Consider the following 12,327-nt stretch of genomic DNA (forward strand, 5'->3'; position numbering starts at 1 on the left):
AGATGAAGATAATGTTGAAGTGCTCATAAAGGAACATGTTTTGGGTTTCATACCACTGAAGGAGACGACTGGAGCATTTATGACTGAAACTATTCTACAAGAGCTTGAAACAATGTCATTATCTGTTGAAAACTTACGTGGCCAAGGCTATGATAATGGGAGTAATATGAAGGGTAAAGACACTGGTGTGCAAAGGAGAATGATGGAAATCAATCCTAGGGCCTTTTTCGTTCCTTGCAGTGCGCATTCTCTGAATTTGGTTGTCAATGATGCCGCTAGATGCTGTTTGGAGGCAAGCAGTTTCTTTGATCTGGTGCAACGTGTTTATATGTTTTTCTCAGGCTCAACATGCCGTTGGGAGATTCTGACTTGCCATGTGAATTCTCTAACTGTGAAACCACTTAGTCAGACAAGATGGGAGGGTCGCTTTGATGCTTTGAAGCCTCTTCGCTATGAACTTGGAAACATTTATGATGCCCTAATTGAAATTTCTGATGAAACTACCTTTACTGGATCATCTGGCAATACGGCATGTTCAGATGCAGAAGCTCTTGCAAATGACCTTTCCAAGTTCAAATTTGTGACTTCACTCATTTTGTGGTATAATATCCTTTTTGAGATTAACCTAATTAGTAAGCAGCTTCAGGAAAAGAACTTGAACATACATTCTGCTATTCAAAAACTGCAGCAAACTAAAAATATTCTGGAGGAATTCAGAAGTGATGAAGAGTTCGAAAGAACTCTGGTAGATTCTCTCGAGCTTGCTGAAGAAATAGACTTTCCGACAGAATTTGAACCACAGCCAGTTTGCATTCGGCAAAAGAAACAGCAGTTTCCGTTGAAGGACGAGACACACCCATTCACAACCCAAAACAAAGGTTCAATGTAAATTTCTACTTTGCAGTCCTTGATACTGCTGTTCACTCGGTTGACAAAAGATTTCAACAGATGCAGCAGCTAGAGTCAGTATTTGGCTTTCTATATGATATCCACAGCTTGCAAAAGAAAACAGCAAAACAGATAAGAGAATTTTGTATAAAACTGGAGTCAGCATTGACTCACGAAAATTCAAAAGGCATTGATGCTACAGATTTGTGTAGTGAACTTCAGGCTTTTTCAAGATGACTTAAGAAACATTCCACTCCTGAAGAAGTACTGAAGTTTGTTTGTGAAAATAAACTCACAGACAGTTTTCCAAACGTTTTTATAGCTCTACGCATTCTTTTAACTTTGCCAGTTTCCGTAGCTAGTAGGGAACGTAGCTTCTCAAAGTTAAGATTGATAAAAACATATCTGCGTTCAACAATGGTGCAAGAGAGACTTGTTGGACTTGCCACAATGTCAATAGAGCAGGGGTTGGCAACCTTTCAGAAGTGGTGTGCCGAATCTTCATTTATTCACTCTAATTTAAGGTTTCGCGTGCCAGTAATACATTTTAATGTTTTTAGAACGTCTCTCTCTATAAGTCTATATTATATAACTAAACTATTGTATGTAAAGTAAACAAGGTTTTTAAAATGTTTAAGAAACTTCATTTAAAATTAAATTAAAATGCAGATCTTATCAGTTTAGTGCAGTGGTTCTTACGCTGGGGTGCACGCACCCCCTGTGGTTGCAAGATGCCCTTTCTGGGGGTGCGAGACAAGCTAGATTTTTTTAGAAGGTAAATCATTGAAAACACAAATTAAGCACAGGCACATATGTACAACTACTTTGTTTCATCAAACCTATGTATTTATTAACATTATACATTTTTTAACTATTACTGCAATATACAAACAACGTTTTTAAATTTTCAAGTTTTTAAGCTAATTGTAGTGTAATTTTTGATAAGGGGTGCGAGAACATATTTTGAGAACTCCAGACCATCAGCGGGCTGAGCAGGGCTGAGTGTAGTGTATTAAATTGCTCCCCATAGGAATATGCTACTTACCGTGTACTACTTAGGGCTGCCAGTCCTGATGCTCTGAGCAGCATGGTAAGGGGACAGGGAACAGGGGTGGTTGGATAGGCATGGGAGTCCCGGGGGGCCTGTCAGGGGTCAGGGGTGTGGATAGGAGTCAGGGCAGTCAGGGAACAAGGAGCAGGGGGGCTTGGATGGAGGGGTGGGGTTCCGGGGGGGCGGATGGGGTGGGGGGTCCCAGGAGGGGGTGGTCAGGAGACAAGGAGCGGGGGGGGTTGGATGGGTGGAGGGTTCTGAGGGGGTCAGTCAGGGGGCAGGGGGTTCCAGAAGGGGGTGGTCAGGGGACAAGGAGCAGGGGGTTGGATGGGTGGGAAGTTCTGAGGGGGGCAGTCAGGGGGCAGGGGGTCCCGGGAGGGGGTGGTCAGGGGACAAGGAGCAGGGGGGGTTGGATGGGTGAGGGGTTCTGAGGGGGGCAGTCAGGGGGCAGGAAGTGGGAGGGGGTGGATAGGGGGTGGGCTGTTTGGGGAGGCACAGCCTTCCCTACCCGGGTGTAGTGTATTAAATTTCTCCCCGTAGGAATATGCTACTTATGGTGTACTACTTACAGCTGCCAGTTCTGGTGCTCCACGAGTAGCACATTCCTATGGGGAGAAATTTAATACACTACACCTGTGGACAGAACCCCAGACCGGCGGCAGGCTCCTGCTCAGCCCGCTGCTGGCCTGGGGTTCTGTTCACCCAGGCCGGCAGCGGGCTGAGCGGGGGCGGCGGCCGGGACCCTGGCCAGCATGCCAATAAAAATCAGCTCGCGTGCCGCCTTTGGCATGTGTGCTGCAGATTGCCGACCCCTACAATAGAGCATGAAATAACTGGAAAACTGGATCTAAAAGAACTAGTGACTGAATTTTCAAAACTTAAAGCAAGAAAAGTCATGTTTTAAGAGCACAGAGTGTTTTTATTCGGAGTGTTTTGTAAATACAGGTTAAAGTTCATTGAAGAGTTTTCTTATTTCTTTCTATATTGGAGGTGGTGGTAATGGCAGTTAAAGCAGGATAGTGTAATGGATGATTTTGGATTTGTAATAATAAAAATTATAATTAACATTTTTAATGCATTTGTATTTGAAATCGGACTGAAATATCATCTAGCTGTCGTGTACAAATCTATTCTGAAAATTTCGTGTCTCTATTTTATCTGATCTCAGAAACATTGGTTGGACAGACGGATGGACAGACAAACCAACCGAATAATTAAGCCTCTGTTTAAAAAAAAATGCTTAAAAAACATTAAAAGGAAAAAAGGGGCAAAATGTTTCCCAGTTTACCAAAAAACTCAGCCTAGATCTGCCCTTGGGGTTTGGGGGTGGGGCGTCGATTGCATGGTTCACCTAGGGCGCCAGTTGCTGGCAGCTAGTCTAGGGCCGCCCCTGCCAATGTATAGGAGCCAGAGGGGGGACATCCCTGCTTCCGGAAGCTGTGCAGAGTGGGGCAAGACCCCGACCCCACTCCCCGGCTGGAGAGCCAGAGCGTGGCTAGCCCCGAACCCCACTTCCCGGCGGGAGCTCGAGGGCTGGATTAAAAGTCTGGAGGGCCGGTTGTGGCCCCCGGGCTATAGTTTGCCCACCACTGGCTTAGAGTGTCCAATTCATTTCAGGTTTCTTAGTAAAGTCTTCCCTCTCCCTCAGGCCTCTCCTACCAGTTTTGAAGCTTACATTCCTGTGGTTGGGCATTTTAGATGGAGTGGCCCAAATCAGGCTTGTAATGGAAACTCAGTCACAGCATTAACTGCAGAGTGGGTATTGTCATTCTACAATGTTACAGAAACAGAAATCTTAGGGTCTGAGCCTGTGGTTTTTACACTGACAAAATTCACATTCACATAATTTTTTTTTAATTTACAGATAACGGGAAGTAACATGTCAGGGTCTGCAACGTGTTATCACAATTTGAGGTTTGATGAGCAGGCCCTATTGGTATCAGTGTAGCAAGCGTCAGGACCCTAATTTAGCACACATCCCTGTAATAAAGGTGTTCTTCCACCACTGGAGAAAAAGATATAGCATAGACTCTTCTCTTAGGGTGTAGAAAGCCAGTCATTACTGAGACTTAATAGTGTAAATTACAAAATAGCACTTGATAGCACTTGATCAGCATAATAATACCTACCAGTCATACAAAGCATATAGGTCACAAGAGAGGTATCAATATCTCCTTTCTGCATATGTGAAACTTGAGGCAGGGATAAAGTAACTTGTCCAAGGTCACCCTGCAGCCCAATGGCAAAGCTTGGACTAGAATATAAGTCTGCTGAATCCCAGTCCAGTGCTCTGTCCTTTAGGGCACACTGCATCTTCAAAGACATAGCAGAACTTACAGATGCCAGAGTGATCTAGACAACCTTTTAACCCACCTATGAAAGTATTTACAGTTTATCATTGAAAGCTGGAGCTGCAGGGAGGGGCTGTTGCTTTAGCTGCCCAGTGTGGCAGGAGGAAGATCTGGGAGCTACAGGGAAGGACCACTGCTTTCCAGGAGGGGTGTGACTCAAGCTGTTCTAGGTTATGCTTCCCCACTATTACCAGGCACATGTCATCTCTAGTCTCCAGGGTTTGCTACAGTGCCAGAATGAAGGCTTTGCTAATCCTGGGGCTTTTCCTCCTGCCCATGGTCATCGGTTTGAACTCTGCTGCCCTGCCTTCAAGTGACCAACCGTCATCCCCACCCCATACATTCCTTTGCAAATTTGAAAGTCCCCTTCCTGTTTGCTCGGTGATGCATGCAGTGGTCTCAGCGCATCTTTCCAGGTGGCCATGCCTGCTCCATGCACCAGGTGATCCCCCGCTTGGAGCAATGCCGAGCTGCTGGACCTCATCGGCATTTGGGGAGAGGAGGTTGTCCAGTCCCAGCTGCGCTCTAGCCCTAGGAATTATGATACTTATGGACAGATTTCACGATGCATGATAGAAAGGGGCCAGGACTGGGACACATTGCAGTGTACGGCAAAAGTGAAGGAGCTGCGGAACGCCTACCACAAGGCGCGGGAGGCAAACCGCCGCTCTGGTGCTGCACCCACGAGCTGCCGGTTCTACAAGGAGCTGGATGCGATACTCTGTGGGGACCCCATATGCACTGCAAAGGCCCCTGTGGATACTACGTTGGCTCGCGTGCCAGTCAAGAGTGAACCGAGCCAGAAGGAGGAAATCTTGGATGAAGATGTGGAAGGGGAGAGGGACCCAGAGGCTGAGGATGGCTTGGAGGCCAGAGAAGCATGCAGTCAGGAGCTCTTTTCTACCCCGGAGGAGCCTAGCCAGTCACAGCAGTTGGATCTTGGCAAAGGGCAAACAGGAGAGGAGGCCCCTGGTAAGTGGATCTGATTTTGGGAATTGCTGAAGCGATTTGCTGGGGGCAGGAGGGTTGCAGAAATCAGGCTTGTCTCCCACCGCATCATAGGCACCGACTCCGTGGGTGCTCCAGGGCTGGAGTACCCACGGGGGAAAATTGGTGGGTGCTCTGCACCCACCGGCAGCTCCCCACCCTGCCCCAGCTCACCTCTGCCTCCACCTCCTCCCTATCTCTCAGAGCTTGCTGCCACAAAACAGCTGTTTCACGGCGGCAAGCGCTGGGAGGGAGAGGGGAGGGGGAACGTGGCATGCTCGGGGAAGAGGCGGGGCCGGGGCGGGGATTTGGGGAAGGGGTCCAATAGGGGCAGGGAGGGGGCGGAGTTGGGGTGGGGACTTTGGGGAAGGGGTTGGAATGGGGGTGGGGCAGGGGCGGGAGGAGGCGGGGCAGGGGTGGAGTTGGGATGGGGCGGGGCCAGGGACGAGGGAGTTGAGCACCCACAGGTGCAGGGAAAAGTTGGCGCCTATGCACCGCATGCCTATTCTGAGCAGCGGAACAGGCTGTTGATAGACTCCCTCACTTCAAGGGAATCTCCCTCAGAGATCTCCAGGAAACTCTCGTGGAGATACTGGGCAATCCGCTGCTGCAGGTTCCTCGGCAGAGTTGCTTTGTTTCTTGCCCCATTAACAGTAATTTTCCCACGCCACTGTGCCGTCACATGGTGGGCGGGGGGGACCGTTGCTGCACACAGACGAGCCGCATAGGGGCCAGGAGGGAAGCCACAGGCTTGGAGAAGACCCTCCCTTGATTCCCTGCTCATCCTCAGCAGCGAGATATCTTCCATAATGATCACATCTTGTGGAAAGTGTGAGGACAGGAATGATTATCAAGCCCACGCTACAGTGCTAGCTCGCCCCAAGAGCCACGTGCCCAGTGTACAGCAGGGTCCGGGAAGAGTGATTCACCCTGCCCCTGCAGCTACTCACCATTTTGGGGGTCTTGTGGCTCATGTGTGCTTCCCTTGGGTCAGCCAGTTAGTGACAGGTGTGTGAGTACTGGTTGTGTTTTAAAGCACTGAATCAGTGTTGTCTGTGTTGCAAATAATACTGCTTCTGTAAAATGTTGCATTTACAGAGATGACCTTGGGAGACCAGCCTCCCTTATTGGCAGCAGAATGGCTGCGCAGAATTAAAAAGCGGCCACGAAGAACTAAGGAGGACGTTCTCCATGAGGTTCTGATGGACTCCGCTGCTGAGAAACAGGAATTGAAGGAGTGGCGGGACAATGAGAAGAGGGACCGAAAGGAGAACGCGGCACACCAGAAAGAAGCCACAGAGCGGCTCTTAAATGTTATGGAGCGCCAAGTGGACACACTCCAGGCTCTTCAAACCGAGCAGCTCCGAGCCCGCCCTCCCCTGCAGCCACTGTCACAAAACTCTTTCCCATGCGCCCCCACCACACTGCCAACACACTGTTATCAACCTCCTGGCTCCACTCTCTACCCGCAGCATTCCACTCCTCCTTCCTCACAGTCCAGCACTGTGGACACCCACTGCACCCAACACCCATCCCTCTGCAGTTTGGCCCTGCTGAAGTACACCACCCGCTGCATTGTACTCCAGAGGAGAAGGTTGGGTATGATCCCTGGACATACACAAATCTGTAGCCGTCCCAGGACCCCTCCTCCTCTTGAGACCTTCCTTTTCCCCATCCCCCTCCCTGCTGATGAATTTTTTCGTTTGACTCTCTCCTCCGATTGTTGTCTTTTAATAAAAGAATTATGTTGGTTTGAAAGCAATGTTTATTCTATTAAGTGAAAGCAAAAAGAGCACTGCAAAGCAACATACAATTATGTAAAGGCCCCTTCTTGCATCATGTGCACCAATCACCTCCTAGCATTACAAGCACTGCACTCCCGAGCACAGCAACAAATAATAGTGGCTTTCAGCCTTAAATTACTGCCTCAAGGCATCCCTGAGCCTTATGGCCCCCTGCTGTGCCCCTCTAATAGCCCTGGTCTCTGGCTGTTCAAACTCAGCCTCCAGGCGCTGAGCCTCTGTGGTCCAGCCCTGAGTGAAACTTTCACCCTTCCCTTCACAAATGTTATGGAGCGTACAGCACGTGGCTATAAGTATAGGAATATTGTCATCAGCACGTCCAGCTTCCCACACAGGCATCGCCGCGGGCTTTTAAACAGCCAAATGCACACTCAGCAGTCATTCTGCACTTGCTCAGCCTGTTATTGAACCACTCCTTGCTGCTGTCAAATTGCCCCGTGTACGGCTTCATCAGCCATGGCATTAAGGGGTAGGTGGGGTCTCCAAAGATCACAAGGGCATTTCGACTTCCCCTACGGTGATCTTCTGGTCCGGGAAGAAAGTCCCTGCTTGCAGCTTCTTGAACAGGCCAGTGTTCTGAAAGATGAGGCCTCGTCTGGAGTACTGTGTCCCACACTACAAGAAGGATGTGGACAAATTGGAAAGAGTCCAGTGGAGGGCAACAAAAATGATTAGGGGGCTAGAGCACATGACTTATGAGGAGAGGCTGAAGGAACTGGGATTGTTTAGTCTGCAGAAGAGAATAATGAGGGGGGATTTGATAGCTGCTTTCAACTACCTGAAAGGGGATTCCAAAGAGGATAGATCTAGACTGTTCTCAGTGGTACCAGATGACAGAACAAGGAGTAATGGTCTCAAGTTGCAGTGGGGGAGGTTCAGGTTGGATATTAGGAAAAACTTTTTCACTGGGAGGGTGGTGAAGCACTGGAATGGGTTACCTAGGGAGGTGGTGGAATCTCCTTCCTTAGAGGTTTTTAAGGTCAGGCTTGACAAAGCCCTGGCTGGGATGATTTAGTTGGGAATTGGTCCTGCTTTGAGCAGGGGGTTGGACTAGATGACCTCCTGAGGTCCCTTCCAACCCTGATAGTCTATGATTCTATGATTCTATGCGTGCGTCATGCACCTTTCCGGACCAGCCTGCGTTAATGTCCATGAAACATCCACGGTGATCCACAAGTGCCTGGAGAACCATTGAGAAATACCCCTTGTGATTAATGTACTCGGTGGCTAGGTGGTCTGGTGCCAGAATTGGAATGTGCATACCATCTATCGCCCCTCCGCAGTTAGGGAAGCCCATTTGTGCAAAGCCATCCACAATGTCACACACGTTGCCCAGAGTCACGGTCCTTTGGAGCAGGATGTTATTAATGGCCCTGCACACTTCCATCAACACAACGCCAAATGTCGACTTTCCCACTCCGAACTGGTTAGCGACTGATCGGTAGCAGTCTGGAGTAGTCAGCTTCCACAGTGCAATCACCACTCGCTTCTCCAACGACAGGGTAGCTCTCATTCTCTTATCCTTGTGCCGCAGGGCTGGGGCAAGCTCATCACACAATCCTATGAATGTGGCTTTCCTCATGCGAAGCAATGCATCATGGGGCATTGGGACTGGACCCAGAATGACCCGCAACCCCCTCTGCCTTCCCACAAGTCTTAGCGGCAAAAGAAAAAGAGGTGCTCTGTGGGATAGCTGCCCAGAGTGCACCACTCCAAATAGCGCTGCAAGGGCCGCAAGTGTGAACATGCTATTGCGCAGGCAGCTGTCAGTGTGAACACACAACAGCGGTTTTCCTTCTGCGCTCTCTGAGTGGCACTGTAACTGCTGGCGCTGTAACTTTGCTAGTGTAGACGTGCCCAAAGTGTGGCAACAATCACCACCACAACAGCCTTGCTCATATGGAAGGCATACTTCACATTTTTAAACCCAGTCATCTTCCCTAGAGCTAGAACACGGTGCTCCACAGAGGCAGGGTCTGGAGGCAAAAATCCACAGCCCCCAGCCACAGATTAAACCCTCAGAATCCACAATAAACTACAGTCTCTGTCCCACTGGGCTGGCCAGAGGGCAGACAAAAGCCTGCTAAAACAAACAAAATCCTGAAATTAACCCCACAACAAACAAAAACCCAAAAGCCCATTTCCCAACAAATAGAAACGCAGAGAGAACAGCAAACCACACACACTCTCAGCCTCCCTCCCAAACATCCCACCCCAACAGTCCTCTCAGAGAGAGAGAGAGAGAGAGAGAGACTGAATGAAGGAACAGCTGAAAGCATGCGGTGGCTGACCCTGGAAGAGACCTAGGGGAGGTTCTTGGGTCAAAGGTGCAGAGTCCTCTTGGCGCTGTAGGCAAAATAACCTGTTTCCTGCTATTTGATTTCTTCTGCATTTGAAGATACAGGGCTTTGTACATTTTTTGTAAATAAACTGCCTCAGAGAAATACCTGACTATCCACAATTTTTGCCCAACTGGAGCACCAACAGGGCCCAAGACTTTGACTAGCTGCTTGGGTCAAAAGGGGCAACAATATGTACAGACGATTTTCAATGATCCCCCTATACTTGCACATATGTACATTTAAAACTGTTACAATATGAAAAAAGTAGTGGCATACAATGACTATTTTTCCTACAAAATTTGGCCAATTGAAAATTTAAACAAAATACAGACACACTAATTTCAAGCATTTCCTATTATGCTGTGAACATTCCACAAACTGCTAATATACAGCCCTCTCCATTATAGAAACTATAGGTGAAATCCTGGGCCTATTGAAGTCAATAGGAGTTTGCTATTGATGTCAGTGGAACTGGGATTTCATCCTGTGGAATTAATTCAGGCCTGCCAGTGTAAGCCAGGGCACAGGATCTGTCATGCGAGAAAATCCTGGGGTAGGAGTTGCAGCTACATAGTGACAAGCTCTGGCCATGCAGAATTGAAAAATACATTATCTCCTTTCCACCATTAATCAGGGCCGCCCAGAGGATTCAGGGGGCCTGGGCCCCTGTTGCCGAATTGCCACCGAAGACCCGGAGTGGAAGAAGCTCCGGGGGCCCGGGCCCCACAAGAGTTTTCCGGGGCCCCCGGAGCGAGTGAAGGACCCCGCTCCAGGGGCCCCGAAAAACTCTCGTGGGGGCCCCTGCGGGGCCCAGGGCCTGGGGCAAATTGCCCCACTTGCCCCCCCCTTGGGCGGCCCTGCCATTAATGCCATATCTACTCCAGCTTGTTTGATCCTAAGGAGAGTTATGGTATGTCTACACAGCATTTAAACACCTGTGAATGGTTTGTGTCAGGTAACTTGAGCTTGTAGGACTCAGGCGGTGGGGCTGTAAAATTGCAGTGTAGAAGTTCAGACATGGGCTCCAGCCAAAGCCCAAATGTCTCCACTGCAATTTTACAGCTCCACATCCCGAATTCTATGAGCCTGAGTTAACTGACATAGTCCAGCCATACAGACATATCCCTAGATATGTCACAGGGGGAAGGGATAGCTCAGTGGTTTGAGCATTGGCCTGCTAAACCCAGCATTGTGAGTTCAATCCTTGAGGGGGCCGCTTAGGGATCTAGAGCAAAATTGGTCCTGCTAGTGAAGGCAGGGGGCTGGACTCAATGACCTTTCAAGGTCCCTTCTAGCTCTATGAGATATGTATATCTCCATATATTATTATTATTATAGATTTTATGCGGAAGAGGGACAGAGGGGCTCCTTGCCCACTTTATGTTCTGGACATGCACAGCTGCTATGTGAAAGAGAAGGGAGCTTTGCTGCTTACAAAGTTGGTAAGGCATTTGATATGCTCAGTGTCATCCACAACATCATCCCCCAAGACCTAGGTGGCGCAAATGTATGAACTTCACAGCTGAACAGCTAGTAAAGTGGGGTTAGATTAGCACAAGGTGCTGCCACAACACAAATAAATGATAATAAATAAAGCATCAGTGATTCAGAATTGCAGAGAAAGAGATTTGCTTTAAAATAATTATTTTATATTTATAATAATTATAAATATATTTATATATATATATATAAAACAAGTTTGAATCCGTTTTGTTGGATTATTTCTCAGGTAGTAATGTATAAATGACACATTTAATTCACATTTAATAGGGTGATTATTGTAATAGTGTGGGGAGAATTGAACAGTATTGTTTAGTTCCTTAAAGAAAACAACAGTTGAAACATTGCAACATTTTACTAAGTACATTTCACTTAACTATGTTGTAAGGCAGGTATGCTAAACAGTCTTGCCTACAAATCAACAAGACAAATATTTAGCAATCACACTGTTTCAACAGCTCTGTGGTTAGTTGCATATTTCTATAACTGATACATATTATATTAGGACATGATGGTAAAACTGATTCATCCCCTTTTAAGTATGATATTAAAATTGCCAATCCACCCAATGACACCCGTTTTCATTTTTTCATTAAAGCAGGTTTGGCATCACTCTCCGTTGTTTCACGTGAACAAGGACAGGCTTGACTTTCTGTGCTTATCTTCAAGTGAACTTTTGACTTCTACTGTAAGAAAAGGACTTTAGTACGTTTTCATTGTTATCATGAATGGCTTTTCTTTTAGTTTGATTACTTCATGTGGACAATATTGCCAAGTTAACTATTTTATAATTGTGTTTGAATATCCATCAAGAGTAATAATTAATGCGAAACCTGTTTTGTGACCATCAATGGCACAAGTATATATTGGTTGCCTACCAGAGGCTGGTTTAATTAAAGGGTAAACAATATTGCACTATAAATCTTTAACATATTCTGAAGCAGTCACTCACAGTAGGTAATTCTTAGAGCATCTTTCACTTTACAGTAACTCCTCGCTTAACGTTGTAGTTATATTCCTGAAAAATGCGACTTTAAGCGAAACGATGTTAAGCAAATCCAATTTTCCCATAAGAATTAAAGTAAATGGGGGGTTAGGTTCCAGGGAAATTTTTTTCACCAGACAAAAGACTATATATATATATATATATATATATACACACACACACAGTATAAGTTTTAAACAAACAATTTAATACTGGTACACAGCGATGATGATTGTGAAGCTTGGCTGAGGTGGTGAAGTCAGAGGGTGGGATATTTCCCAGGGAATACCTTACTGCTAAATGATGAACCAGCAATTGGCTTAGCCCTCAAGGGTTAACTCGTTGTTAATGTAGCCTCACACTATAACGCAGCACAAATGGAGGGAGGGGAGACAGCACGGCAGACAGAGACAGAGACATA

The sequence above is a fragment of the Terrapene carolina genome, unplaced genomic scaffold (genome assembly GCF_002925995.2).
Source record: "Terrapene carolina triunguis isolate 2854851 unplaced genomic scaffold, T_m_triunguis-2.0 Scaffold68, whole genome shotgun sequence".
NCBI lineage: Eukaryota > Metazoa > Chordata > Testudines > Emydidae > Terrapene > Terrapene triunguis.